Below are 13,976 nucleotides of genomic sequence, written 5' to 3'. Positions count from 1 at the left end.
TTTATGAATGTTTTGTCAACTTCAGCTCTACTGTAAAAGGAAAGATTATATTGTCTGAATATTGAAATAAGTAGGAAAACACAGTGGTCAATAAGAGCTACTCCATCCTGCATTGAGTAAAATTCCCTGAGTGTGCCCCAGAAATCCTGTGGGGAAGTCCTGGATGCTGCCAAATGTTGTGTGGTTCCTAGAGTCACTCATAAAGAAGAAATGTACAATCCTGTTGAAGGCTACTGCAATTTAATTTGGTTCCTAACTTTATTCATGCCTCTGTTGTCATTCTGACATACACAATGTGTTCAGGTGAAATTGTCCTAATATCTGAACCATGAAACAGGCAGAAATTGGACCTGGAGTTTAGGGTCATTTGAAGCTGGGATTTTATTTTGGGTGATTTAAGGCTTCAGTTCCAATTTTTTCCTTTGCTGTGCACTGGAGAGGGGCTAAATATAACTACTTCACTTTCTAATATTTGTTTTGTAGATATATGTTAGGCCTATTATCCAAGGATGAGGGAGGCATACAGATGTTGAGTGTAATGAGTGAGAGAACAGTAATGTGTTTGTATGTCTGTGAAATACAGTGCTGTAGTAGGTAATGGAGAATTCAGTATACAGAATATACAATGTCAAGTATACAGAATACAATGTCTAACATCATCTAAGCACCATAAATATTTATGTTTTGTTAGTGTATAGTAGAAATGTATGCCAAAGATCCTGCTTTAAAGTGCTTGTGGTTCCTTTGTTTTGGTGCAGGATATCAGAACTGTGACAAGACAGCAATGCAATCAAATGACTGATCACTCTTTAGACCTGTGGTTGTAATGGGAATATACACATTGTCTTAACTGGACACACTGGGGGTGTATGGCTTTAAATTTCTGTCATGTTTAAACTGTTATGGTGGTCTGTACATTTAGTTTAAGGCTGATACACTGAGTTGTCAATTGAAGATTGCTAAGAAATGCTAGTGGTAAGTCTAGAGAACTAGTACTAATTGACAGGAGATGTGTTCCCTTGCCTATTGATTTCTTTGGCTGATGTTGAAATGAATCATTTATAATTGAAAAGACTTCATCGTTCTTTCTAAATATCAGTTTCAAAACATTCTGTGTTTTCTTAATAGCTGATAAACTTGGAAATGTTTTAAGATGTTCTGTATCTTAGACACAATAACTGTAGCTATAGAAACATACATACTAAGGTGATTCTCATTATTAATGAAACTAGTAGACCTTGTTAAATTATTTTTTCCAACTCCATGATGTTTTGTTGACTAATGCGTGAAAAATAGCTACTAATACCATTAAATAATTCTTTAGTTTTATTTGAGAATTCTGATTGTATGCCTGCAGCCTTAATTCTCAGTAAAAATTAAACAAAGAAGTCTGATCCTGGGGAAACTATCCTGCTTCATTAATCTAAAGGTTTGTTTTACCTCATTACTTATCCGTACAGCTTGTTTACTGGTCTTACATTTCTCTTAAATTAGAACAGAAATTCAGATATATTCTGTTACTGAATTCTCTGTGAATCTAGATGTGCTCTTATGCCTTCATCATTCTACGTGTCAAAAATTATTTGGAGGATATCCGAGTGCTTTGATTCTATTTTTGTTAGGTTCACTAATATTCAAGATACATTTCTTTTTGCCTGAAAGTGCAGTATGGAAGTTAACATATCAAGAGTACAGTAAGAATAAATTCAGGTGCAGTACTAGAAATAGCACACATTGTTATCATTAGTTGTTTTGTCATTTTATAACTGCAGTTTAATAGAGGGAGACCACAATTAATTGCATAAAAAACAGTGGTCCTAAATTGTATAAACAATCTAATCCTATAGAGACTGATAAAAAGTGGGTTGTGTTGTGTGTTAACACTGAGTTGAAGAAAGGTCTATGAAAACTTGGTATATTTTGGATTTACGTTTGTGTATCTGAAATCAGATGTGGCCACGGGTGACTATTGATTATTTCCTAATAATGTCAGTATGAGAAGGAATTGGTTAGTATGAAGTGGACACGGCATTATAATTAAACTAGAGATTTTTAAAAGGGATTTCCCTTTCTGCGAATCATCTGTGAGCTAGTGCCTTGTGGCTGCAAGCCCAAGGCTTCATTTTTGGCTAGGTTTGAGTAAGGTATAAAACTGAGTCTCAGAGTAGTTGTGGCTACTTAGATCACAATATAGTTGAATGCTCTCTCTGCACAGTAGAGGTAGGGAAGTTTCTGCTGTATATTTTGCCATTTTAAAATGCTGATGGAGACCTGCAGTTCTCTCTCTATTTGGGGTCTATGACTTTAAGATGGATTACATGTTTGTTATTCATACTGAAGTAGAACACTGATTTGTGTGAATTAAGGAACCCATTAAAAAACCATTTGCTCATTGCAGACCACCTTCCAGCTTCGTGTTTCTGATTGGTGAGAGGCAGAACGCCCTGCAGGCTTGAGCCACTGCACCAGCATTCATTCATTCAACACTCCAAGTAGTGCCAAGTGTTACCAGGGCACAGCTCTGCAGCTTTTGTGCTTCATCCTGATGTGCCTCTAAAAGTAGCAGGGTCACCCTGTACCAGAGTCATTTCTACTAGGCAGGTTTGAGCTGCTGGACTTAGGACAGGTTCAGAATTGCTTTACCTTCTTCTGATGTTTATGACAGAACTTCCATGACTCCTAAGCCTTAGAAATCCTTAGAAGCAAGACCAATATCCACCAAAGTTGAGCCCTTAACATTAGCTATGAATTGGTTGGGGTTTTTGGTTGTTATTCTTGTTTTTTTTAAAAATTAGGCAATATTTTTGTAGTCGATTGCATGTGACTGGAAATCATCTCACTTTTCACAGTTAGAAAAGATAATGTTATTTCAGATAGGAAAACAAAATCTGTCTTGGATTTAGTCACAAGTGGATTAAAAAGCCTAAGAATGTATTGTCATGTTTCCTTCTTTGGAAAAAAAAAACCAAACAAAACAATTCTAGAATAGGTATAATTTAGTTTTATGTATTGATAACTGATAAATTCTTCAGATAATGCAGTCTAGCAAGTTTATCAGAAGTACTGATGCTTTTATTAAAAAAAATATCAAACAGTTTCTTCTGCCTTGGTTTCTTTTTTCTTAGCTTCAGGCAAACACTAGGCAAAATCAAACCCTTTATTATAAGACCTCGTGTATATTTACCTTCTGTTTTTTTCCTCTCAAAAGTAATTTTTATTCAACCCCATGATCAGAACTGTATTCTTTATATTATATGGGTTCTCCTTGAATGCTAGTATTTAGTTAATAGCCAGTGACAGGAGTCTGAAAATGCAACTGTTACATTAAGGTGTTAGGATATATAAATTTTCTACATCGTTAGATATAATAAAATGTTGTCTTTATTGAAAATGTAATTGTTGTGAAAAGACATAAACTATATCTTGGTAGACTAAATTTCCCAGAAGGTTGAAAAGCTCAGTCTTAATGAGATAAAAAAGTGACCAAGAAAAATGTTTTTGAGGATATGAAAGAGCTTTCAAAGAGCTTTTTTTTCCTTTTTTTCTTTTTTTCTTTCTTTCTTTTTTTTTTTTTTTTTTTTTTTTTTCTTTCCTGGTGTATGTGATAACAGTAACATTTGTTAGGTATTAGGTTGCTTAGAACATCATTTTCCAAACAGCATATAGTAAAAAATAGTATTTGTTTCAGGGTAGAGCTGCCTGTAAGGATCATCTCAAACTCTGGCATTATTTATCTATAGGTAAAGAAACAGCAGTTTAAACTGATTTCTAATAATTTTATGTTATACCATTTACATATATACTACATATACATATGTATATCACATATGCATTTGTTCCTCTATGTTCTTAAAGAAAATACAATGTTACCCGAGTTTTTACTGAATAATGAGTTGGTAAATTTATTTCCTCTTGTCGTAGGAGCATTTTTCAAGAGTAGATAACGTTGATTGGGAGAATATAACTTCTTATTGTGCAGTATTTTTTTTAGTAGAGACTGAAGGATCCAGGAAAGCCTTGATTTATCAAATTACTTCGGAGACAGGGAAATGTTTTTGAGAATCCATGTTATCCGACATAGAGGCACTTTATGCTTGGGGGGATCGACAAGATATTGATTTGGATGAATACTTGTATAAGGTTTCTTAATCAAAGAGATTGCCTTACACTTTAAATACAATGTAATTAATCACACAAAGTTAACATGATGTTTTATTGTGTGGTTTTTTATTTATTCTCGAAGAGCTATCAATAAATCCTCTTTATAATCTTATAGTCTGTTGGAGCCAAGAAGTAAGCAGTTGTGCAGTTCTTTCCAATATTCTTGAAAGTGCTAAGAGGTTTCTAGATGATTTCTGTAGGAGGCTTTTAAAAATATATGAAGTTTTCTTTCTAAATGAGAATCCAGTTTAATGCAGGTTAATGTTTGTTTGCCTTTAGGGAAAAGTCAGTTGCAGTTGGGATAATTACGATAAGATCTCTGTGTGTTAAAAGGATAATTAATAGTACATGCATTTCTTGTTACAAATTAGGCCCTTTTTTCATATACCAAAAGCTACCTGAGATGCATATTATTACTACTTTGTACTTTAATTTCTTGTTAAGGCATTTGATCCAGTAGTGTTGCAAGCTTTGGGACATAGTTTGCTGTAGTGCATTGAGTTGAAACAGCAGTTCACATCAGCACCTGCAAGTGAAGAGTAAGTATTTAACACATACCTGCAAGCCTGTAGGTGACTGTAATTTGCCTTGACAGCTAATGAGGCTGAAGTGAAACTGCTGGAAGCACATTAATGTCTGCAAATAATTTTAAATATATATACAATGCATAGGTTTTTGTACACACATGCATACATGTTTGTGCATATATTTTTATATGAATACCTGTTGCAGTAGGAGAAAAGACTGAAAGACAGTTGGAATGAAGACAACTCTTGGCTTGCTGATTCAGAAAATATAGATGTTATGCATAATTAAATTTTGTAACTCGGCTTCTTGTATTTCTAGGAAGGAAATTATAAAATTTGATGAATGAATTATCATGCTAAACTTGTGTGATTATATTCTATGGAAATGAGGTTTGAATAATTGGTGTTGCTGCAAAATGGAATGAAATAATTTTATAAGTGCCTGATCAGGTATGCTGAGGCATCTAGATGCAAATGAACATCAGTAATCTTTTAGTGCCTGTGATTTTTTTTCTTAAGTGATCTCATATTAAAATTAGCAACAGGTGAAGATCATTTCACTGCGCATACATAAAGTTCTTACTGGACTCAAATAAAAAAAACCATATCGATTCCGTGATACCAACAAGTAACTTGAGATACCTTGGGTTTGTTTGTGGCTTTCTACAAGTTTAGTAGAAACTGTTAGAGGTATACTTCCGAAGACCTTATGTAGTTCCATCAAGCACATATGAAATAACAGATGGTGCTCTACAGACAACTGAGCACCCCAAATTACTGTATGTTAAGTATGCTCTATCTTGAGGTTCATAGATTTTTGAGCTTAGGTAGAAATGAAACTCCCACAGAATGAATGGCAAAATTCCCGGTGGAAACATTAGGATAAGAGATTCACACTTTGATTTCTATGCCTACCACAGTAACCATTCTACTTCATGAATTCATTGCTGGCTTTGCACAAATTAAGGTCTATCTGGTACATATTTCTTTTGTGGATTTTAGATATGTACAGCCCTTTTGAATGTTACTATGAATAGGTTTTGTAATAATACAGTAGCTTAATTTAACATGTTTTAAAATCTTTTATAAGCCTTTTTAAAGGTCATTGGTTCTGTCCTTTAGTTATGATAGACTGGTTTTGTTCATATGAGGAGCAATCAAACTTACCAAGGTAGTTACAGCTTTCTTTTGGGTCTCTATCATTATCATTAGCTATTGCCATTTCTGTGTTACATCTCTCAGACACAGCCTAAGAAATAAGGGACTGGATAGACAGAAATTAGCAGAGCTTAACTATTAATTCTAATGAACTTGCATTGTGAGGGTGGCTACACTCTCATACAGTGCTGAATTGAAATTAGTGAAACCAAAATTTATCATGTACAACAGTTATACAAAGTAGGTGAAGGAAAAGAGAGGTGGGAAAACAACCTTAAAGAGCATTCAAGGATATTATATTGAATTTTCAAATTCTTTTAATAGATTTGGGAGTTATTTATTCTTTCTTGTATGTCTGTGAGTACAACAAAAGCACCTTCGTTTCTCTCTGTCTGTTAAAACATGAGATTTTCTAACCATTCAGAAAATTACTTAAAGAAGGAACATGATGAGCTGAGTGGAATGTAATAATGTTTCATTTCCTATGATAGTGCAAAACACTCAGCCTGTGAAAACAAAATTCATCACTGAAGAATTTGAATGGGATATTCGTTTCAGCTGTACGACAGTGCAAAGTTATAAATAATGATTATTTTTCACCGTTATTTCATAGTTATTAATTCTTGTACGCAGAAATTATTATTAACGTCATTGTTTAAATCTTAAAGTAGTTGGAAAAGTCATTTGTGGAGACAGACAATGACAGGGTAGGTTGCTTCAATACAGTAGGTTTCTCTGTGAATCTGACTACCAGGCTAGATTTGCTTTGCTAGCTTCCTTTTAGACACCATTTCACGTAGCTGTTTTTTTGATTATTGTTGAGTTGTCAAATAAAGGTTTCATTTCAGAAGGTTGTTCAGGTATTGCTGTTAACTGAAAGTGTAAGTGTACTTAGAATACAATAACTGACATAGTGGAGAAGAGTGCAACAAATGTATTATTGAAGCTTAATTGATCCATAACTCTAAAGATCTTCCAGCTTTTAGAAGAGGAAATCCAAGTTTGAAGTTCTGCATAGTTTGGAAATTGTGTGTTCTTCTTAGCTAATTTCATCTTGATTGATTTCATAATTTCCCAGCATGATTTCATGAAGAATGACATACATTTAAGACTGTATTGCAATTATTGAGGAGTCATCTGAATGCTTTTTAAGAGACTAATGTAACTTTGTCACTAATTACACCTCCAGCAAGATGTTTTCACATAAGTCAAGCAATCTGCAAAGTTTAAAGGTGACCTCTTTGCAGTTGGAAGATAAATCTAAGATAGTGGTAGCTTTTTAACTGTAAAGTTTTTAATTAAAATGAGGATTTTGAACCTTTACCTTTGGTTCTTTGGAATAGAGGAGAAAGGAAGGAAGAGGAGAGAAAGAGTAAACTTTACTGAAAAGATATCATGAGACTTAAGATGTGCCTAACCACATCTTGGTGACACTGTCACTGGCAAAAGAAAACAATAAATGTTTCAGAACATCAAGTCTGGCTAAACCCAGAAGCCCGAAGGCAAACTCACCTATCTAATTGCTAACAAACCCACTCTCAGTTAATGTTTTGATTGTTAGAATTAGGCTAATCAAAGAATGGTATAGTTAAAATGCTCATTAGCCCCATCTGGAAATTAGCAACTAAAGAAAACTAGGGTGTCCTCCAGAAATATAAGGGAGGGTAAGATCTCAGAAAAGCAAAGAAAACGTTGCCTCGGATTCCCTGTGTCACAGTAAATGAGGTATCTGCTACACTGATGAAAAAACCTGTGCTTTCTGAAGCTGCTGCCTTGTTTTTGAATGAATGCAATTTGTTGCATAGTGATATTAGGTTGTCCTTGGCCAGACAATCATGCCTGCAATGCTCTGTGCAATAAGATGGGTAACCCTCACTCAGCAATGGAATGCCAATCTAAGATTAGCAGTCATTAGAAGATTTGAAAAGCTCTCTAGTGGTAGCAGTTTCACCAGTCACATGATTTTCTTTTTTTTTTTCCACCTCTGGCTATTGGGAATTCAATCTATTACAGCAAGATAAGCAAAGGTAATGCAGCACAATTGGATCTGTGAAATAGAAAATCAAATAATTTTATATGCATATATATATATATATAAACACTGAAAAAGAATGTAAATGAAAAAGAATAAAGTAGATATCCAAAAATATTTAATGGAATGTATATTTTTCCATCCATTGGTTTAGGGATCAATGCAGTCCATGTCTGTAGTTTGGTTGTGGGCTTGGGTCCTGATGGAAGGCCACAGACATGAGCAGAACGAGACCTCCTTAAAGCTTTGGAGGCAATCAGCAGGAGTTTCTGTATGTAACTCAGATGTGCTGACAGTGTAGGCTTACTTTTGGCTTCCTACAGGTTGAAGACACTTTGATTTAGCTTAAATCCTTTATTTGACCTTAAGTCACTCTGAATATTATGCTCATGGGAGTAAGATTGTTGAGTAATTACATAACTTTTAAGCTGTCATTGTAAATGGCTCAGGATAGAGTGGAATGGTATTTTTCTGTTATAGATGAGGAGGACTCATCTGACATAGCATCCCTCTGCCACCCTCACATTCTTTCTACTTTGCTCCTGTTCCAGTTGGGTTTCCAATGAATCTTTTTTTGTCTGTCCTTTTTTTTTTTCGACAATGCATTGGAATCAATTCAAAATATGAGTAGTAGTATTTATAACTTCTTTTTCCTTTTTCCCTAAGACTACTACAGGTAAAAATGTCTCAGTTTGTAATGACATATGTTAACTTTGAGAGCCAACATCAGAAAATATAAATTTTACTTACCATTTGTCACTTGAAATTAATTTTTTTGCTTTTCTAATCAACTGTAACTACTTAGTAGAGATCCTGCATCGACCTCTGCCTGCTAAACATTTAAGGTGAAGGTGAGGTGGACTCACTGATAAAAACAAAAATGGGTTTGGAAAATGAAAATTAAAATCCTTTGTTACAGCATAAAAAGCCATAGAATATCCCAAATAATGGAAGTAGGAAGCACTTCCTCAGATCAAAGTGTTTAGATATTCAAGATATCTGTCAAATACAGTGTCCATCTGTCCCAGACAGGAACATCAACATCTGCTGAGATGTGGATCTGTGACCTCTAGATAAGTTTCTATACACAGAAAAATATTTAACTTCCTATTTTGACCTTCCATGCACAAGACATGAGCCATGGATTTGTTTCCTAGGGAACTAGTGGCTGAGAAAAATCTATAATTAGATCTGAGTTGTTTGTTACAAATAGGAATTGGGTGCTAAGCAGGTTCTTAAAGTATCTAGAAGTATTACACTGACTTCCTATAATGGCAGGGAAAAAAACTAAACTAAAATAAACTAAACTAAAATAAAACAAACTAAAATAAAGGCAAAAACCACCACCAACAACAACAAAAAAACCTTCCTCATATCACTTTTTTAGTACCTTCAGTTAAAGATTTTAAAATGCTTTTGTTACAGTACTTATTCCTCTACGTTCACCTTAACAGCAAAGTGCTCTTAGAAGTGTAGACTTGTCAGATTTCTAGTTAAAGCCAAATAAAATATAACACAGTCTTACAACAAATTTCTTCAAACTGAAGTTAATCTTAATTTTGAAGACTGTTTTTAAGCGAATCGTTCTCACCAACTCCTTTTTTTTCTTGTTTTATTACTTTTAGTCCTTTCTTTTAAATATACCCCCTAGAGCCCAGGACAGACTTCTCTACACCTCTGCAACTTGTTTTAGGCTGGGCATGGTGCAGCTGAGGTGCTGCTGTGCTGCTTCTAGCCCAGTGCTAGATCTGAGTGCCTCATGATTTTCTGGATACTGCAAAAGTAACCTTGAGTAAAATGGAGTCTCTGATCTCATTGGGAATAGATAACACAGTGAAATACCTGGAAGCAGATGCTGTACATCATCTCTATTCTTCTGTTTTCTCTTACTCCTTGTAGACTTACACCATATGTGTTGATTGTTGTGTATTCTGTACTTTGTCATTAATTTCTGAAATTAGAAAACATCAAATGTTCTCTCTGATGATAAATTTGCGATTGAACACCTCTGCAAATCCAAATAATTCTTTTACATCTTTAAAGACCACCTGAGATTTTCTTCTTGTAACATCATCTGTCACAGTCAGATCATTCCCAACTCACTATAACGTTATATCTACTTCAGCAGGTTGTCACTCAGAGTCTGGTGCTCCTCAAATTCCTTCAAATAAGAGGATTTGTTGCAAGTTAGTAACTTAAGTAGCAATTAAAATATGATGATTAAATTGCTGCTGATAGGCCAAATCAGCCAGCTGAAAATCCAGGCATTCTGTGACATGCAGTATTTCAAGATGATTCTCCTCTGAGATTATGAAAACCCGTGTTTATAAATTTCATGCTGTCAGTAGAAGGAGATTGTCATGTACTGATCCCTGAGTCTGCAGATACCTATCTGAAATCAACTGCTTCTTAGGAAAAGGGAAAGTGAAAAGTATTTGTAATGAATCTTCTTGCTCTTTATAAATTAAGAGCAAAAGGAAGTTGAAGAATTACCTCCCGCAAACGATAACACACATCTTTATGTGTTCATGGAATTAATTTACTTCTGTCTAAAAGCAAGCGCTCACTGGTAGCTATTTGTATTGGTCAGATCCCCAGATTTGGTAGATGAAACCTGCAGGCCTCAGTGATGTGGATGATTCTTTGAGGGAAACTGTTACATCTGTATAAAAAACTTCAAACAAGGGGGGCCCACGGGTGCATGGGGCTTCCACATGCATGGGGTAATTTTGTTCCATTTGGGCACCTGTGCATCTTACTACAAAACTGAGCTGAACTTTGAAAAGCCTACGCATAATTACAATCAAAAGCCATTATGTTGAGATGGAATATTTTGGTTGAATATGTAATGTCCTGTTTGTGTTGATTATCCCAAAAAGAGCTCTGAAAATGGGCGCCGCTGGTGAAAGCGCTTCACCAGTTGATGATACACTATGTCATTTTCATACATTAAAACATCGTGTTGAAATATCTGTCTATGGAATTTATTACACTTGGCAAACTTCAGATTCAGAATTGTTTTTATTATAGTGACTAAAACCTTGTGCTTGCACTGCTGTAACCAAATAATAGAAAGATTGCAAGTTCTTCCCAAAGCACAGCCCCTGTTCAACAAAATATTTAAATGTCTGCATTTACTAGTGCTACAAGTTCTACTTTCTTCATGTACCTGAAGTTCTAAATATGCTGCCTGACAACAGCACTCACTCAGCTTTCTTTGGATTGCTTCAAGCCAGGAACAGTTGTACAGTCTGCAGCCCAATGCCACTACTGCAAACATGCATCAAAAATATGTTAAGAATATATGCTTTAATTTCAACAACGTTGTTCCTAAATTTGACACCTTCTGTAATGTTTTCCACCATAAAGCTCTTAAAAACCCACCTTCTTAATTTGATAATAATAGTGCATGATGTTTCATTTTTGTAATTTGTTTCAGTTTCAACTCCTGGTTCTTTTATTCCCACATTATGTCTGTGTCAGTTGGTGTAAAATCTTCCATCTTCAAGGTATTTGTTCACTGAGCAATCAATGCTTCAACAATTTTATATCGCTGTTAAAAAGGTGTCAGTTTGTAAACATCTTGGTGCGATAGTCATACGTGTGGTCTTGTGTGAGGAATATTTTTCTGTAATTTCTAAGAGCTGTAAGAGAACCAATACAAAAGAATGCAGATGAGAAGTACCAGCTGGTCTTGTAATAGTGGTTTTCCCTGGTAGACATTTGTGTGCAAAAATCCAAATGCTTTTTTGCTTATGTGTTTCTCACAGCTTAAGCTTTGTCTTGGGGGATGTGACACAGGATTTTAAGGTTAAAATAACTGACATGGCTTTCTTTGCAGAGGTAAATCAAGTCTTTTGTCTTCTATATGTATACCTTTTGTGTTCTCAGGGCAGTATATACTTCTTACTAGGACTGTCAACAAGCAGTAAGTAATTGACTGATATGCTGGTTTAAGCATTTGGGTTGCAGCATATGCTCTAGGAGATTTATACAGCTTTGAAAACCTTTTCTCATACATTAAATGGGGGTTGAAAACTGATCTGAAACTATTTTGAATCTCAAGACCATGATACTGCCTCTGTTACTTTATTACATGAGAATCTTTAATTGCTGATGACTTATTCCATTGTAATTTTGGCTTTTGCAAATATTATTCCAACTGTATTCGTTTAGCTTGTGTTTTGGAGAACATACTGAATGAGCATTTGTGCAGATGCATTTAAGTTAATAATTATTTTTTAAGGTTGGTGATTATGAAAGGAAGTTTTAATGCACCTGACAGCAAAGCTTTCCTTCTGAATAGGAAAAATATTACATAAAACACAAAATGTCATGTATAGTTCATTTGTTTTATCCCTGGTTATCATGAACAGAGGACACAGTCATGTAGAATAATTTTATAACTCCTGCTACCTTTATTTATTCAGTAAATCACCCAGAAATCCTCAAGCATCAACTAAATATTGAATGCATTCTGATTTAAGCTCAGGTCAGAGGGAGAGATGAAATGGAGACATGTGTCTGCTTTTGTCAAAGAGCAGAACTAAGTTTCCATGGTTAACTAGTTGGTCTAATCCTTAATTAATAAAGATTGATGTGCTGAGAGCCGACAGACATTAAAATGATTAAACCCAGCAAATTTAAATAAATTGCTTTATAACCACAAGTATTGTATGTTTGTCTTGTGGTAATGAGGAACTTGGAGCAAGTTTAGGCTTTTGAAGAAGGACAAGAGTAGTTTGCACTTACCTTTATTGAGACTGTTTGAGTCATAGCACAGTGCAGGTGGAGCCTCTGGCTGCAGGGTGGCTTTCAGTACAGCAGGGCAGGAGGTGCCTGTTTAATTATTTGTGTGACATCTAAACAATGTTCCTTAAAACTGTGCTTTAGTCTTCTGTAGTGCAAGGATTGAAGGAAGAAAGAAGTTCTCTGCTAAGCATTCTGTGGCTCATGGTGTTTTGCAGGGTAAGAAGGAGAAGAGGGGAAAAACACCACCATGAAAACCAACTAAACAAAACCCAAAAACACACTATGGAAACAGTCTAACACTCCAAAGTGAAAAGTGGTAGGGTAGGAAGGAGATATACCTCTCAGAGGATGACATTTGTGTTCTAATTACAAATTGAAAGCAATATATCTCTGATTTGGACAGCGCCAAGCACAAATCACAGAAGTGGCTGAAGCAAACAATGAGACTGTTGAACACGGATGGTGCTGTTAAGCAAAGATTTATTACAGCTCCAGAATGGTAAAGTCGCTCTCTGGGGGTAGTGTGCGCTTTCCCTACTTCTATTTCTCTTCTTCTCTTGAGAACACAGGTTTACTTTTGTGGTAAACCTACAACAAAAGAGAGATCACAATGTTGGAATGAGTTTAGCTGGAGGGGATACATAATGTCAGCAGAAAAACAGCACTTGGTAAATATGTTACAGCTATGGTTCAGCAAAAAGCAGATCCTGTCAGCTAAGTAACATGTTTCCTTGAAAGAGTCTCTTGGTTGAGCAGAAGCCTGCTCTTTTTGCCTTTTTGAAAATAATAATATTTGAATGCTGTTTTGTCTTGGGTACTATGTATGTGGTTCTGACATTGATCCCTTTCATTTTCAATGTGTTTATTCTCTTGGCCCCATGGAGCTAGGGAAGTGAATCATATTTCCATCTACACTGTCCTTTGAGACCTGGGAGAGGAAATAACCTTCACAAGTCTGTACTGACATCTGTCGTGACTATTGCATCTGCACATGTTGGGTTGGGTTGGGTTGGAAGGGACCTTTGAAGACCACCTAGTCCCTGACCCTTGCCATGGGGGTCTGTCCATGACCTCTGTCATTAGTACAGGATGCTCAAAGCCCTAGCTGGGCTGACTTTGAGTGCTTCTAACAGTGGGGCATCTCACCAACCCCAAATGAAGTGGCTTTGTACAAAACAGATAGTCACTGTCATATGGTGCAGAGATTTTCAGTAGTAGAACCTGCTCTGGAGTTCCTAAAGCTGTGAACAAATTAGGGAAAGAAGTGCTTCTGTCTAGACTGTAGGTAGTAGCAACTGGAGGAAACAGCTATTTTTTAGAAACAGGAAAGCAATGTCCCAAAGCAA

The 13,976-nt window shown here is 35.5% G+C and overlaps 1 protein-coding gene across 2 annotated transcripts in view; it reads left to right on the top strand.

Annotated features, from left to right (window-relative positions):
- CDH13 (cadherin 13) overlaps positions 1-13,976 on the top strand; it is a 427,603-nt gene that overhangs the window by 193,755 nt on the left and 219,872 nt on the right. The window lies entirely within an intron of this gene.

The sequence above is a fragment of the Cyrtonyx montezumae genome, unplaced genomic scaffold, assembly GCF_038088225.1.
Source record: "Cyrtonyx montezumae isolate F1298 unplaced genomic scaffold, pur_monq_1.0 scaffold_17, whole genome shotgun sequence".
Taxonomy (NCBI): Eukaryota; Metazoa; Chordata; class Aves; order Galliformes; family Odontophoridae; genus Cyrtonyx; species Cyrtonyx montezumae.
The sequence above is the reverse complement of the archived record's forward strand: the minus strand, read 5'-3'. Positions and strand labels throughout refer to the sequence as shown.